This window comes from Penaeus monodon, chromosome 25, assembly GCF_015228065.2.
Source record: "Penaeus monodon isolate SGIC_2016 chromosome 25, NSTDA_Pmon_1, whole genome shotgun sequence".
NCBI lineage: Eukaryota > Metazoa > Arthropoda > Malacostraca > Decapoda > Penaeidae > Penaeus > Penaeus monodon.
The window spans coordinates 22,269,201-22,270,766 of record NC_051410.1 but is presented as its reverse complement, the minus strand read 5'-3'; positions in this window follow the sequence as shown (position 1 = coordinate 22,270,766).

Genomic DNA, 1,566 nt, shown 5'->3' with positions numbered 1-1,566 from the left:
CTACCTAAGAAAATTAGGTAGTGACGAACCACGAGAATAGCACCAATATCTCAGTTTTAAGGGACTTGTGGCAAGACACAACCATAAAGGAGGATGATAGATCTTTCCAATAATCATCAAATTAAAAGATATGTTGGAAGAGTTCTAAAATTGCAGCTTGAAATGCTGAGATCAGTTCCTCCGAATTCAGATCATACTTCGATTTAAAATCTCAGGATAAGAAGTTTAGTCCAGGTGTGGAAGTCCTTGTACTCCTCTCTAATAACACTAACAAATTGCTCATGTCTTGGAATGGCCCATATACTGTTCTTGAGTGCCGTAATAAGGTAAATGATCTTATTAATGAAGGTGGAAAACCCAAGTTACTTCATGCTAACCTATTAAAGAAGTATCATAGGAGAGCCATAAGTTGCCAACCTAACGTTATGAACGAGGAAAGTAAGACAGATGTCGAAACAAACCCAAAAGTAATTCAGAATTGCATTCTAGAAGCTGCTGAAATGAGTGATTGTAATTTTCCATTAACTTATCATGGAGAAGAGTCCATCTTGCTAGAGAATGACCAACTTGATGTTTGTTCTGATCTTTCAGCAGAGCAGAAATTTGATATTAAATCATCAACTACAAATTTTCGAGATTTTTATTGTTGGTACCAAACCCGTAGAAATGATATTGAAGTTAACACCACAGAGCGTATTAAGTTTAAGGTTTACCCCATTCCTATACATCTAAAGGCACACTTTGAAGCTGAAGTTGACCAATTCCTTGTGCAAGGGGTTATACAGCTATCATCCTCTCCCCATTCGTCTCCAGTAGTCATGGTCTAAAACTCAGATGGTAGCTACCGTACGGTCATATCGAGTTGTTAACTGTAACTAATTTCCATGCTGAGCCATCTTGCACTATCGAAGAAGACGTATAAATTTAAAGGATGTAAATATTTTTCTGAATTGGATATTACTAAGCCTTACTACTATATTAAACTTTCAGAGTAAGCCAGAGCTTTAACGGCATTTCCTTCACACAAGGGTTTAATGGAATTTTGCCAAATGCCTTTTGGGTTGGTAAATGCTTGTGCCACTTATGTTCGCCTAATACGTATTGTTTTAGCTGGGTTAAAGAATGTTTCCTTCCATTTTGATGATATTTTCATTCCAACTAAAGCTTGGAAAGAACACACGTAGGCTATTTTTTCATTATTACAGAGATTATGTGAGCACAACCTCACTGCAAAATCTTCAAAGTGCAGATTTGGTTTTAAGTCTATTCAATATTTAGGCTTTATTATTGATGGTGACTATTTGCATCCAAAGCTTGATAAAATAGAGGCTATACTTAGTTTACCATTTCCTTGCACAAAGAAGACTTTACAATCTTTCCTTGGCTTGATTTCATTTTATAGAATGTTCATTCCACAAGCAGCTGCACTGACAAGCTCTTTATCAGACTTGTTACGTAAAAATGTTAGGAACCCTGAAGGACGATGGAATACTAAAGTATTGAAAAGTTAAAAGGCATTAGCCCAACCATATAAAGAACTGATGCTTCCCTTCCTTTTGTTTCAAG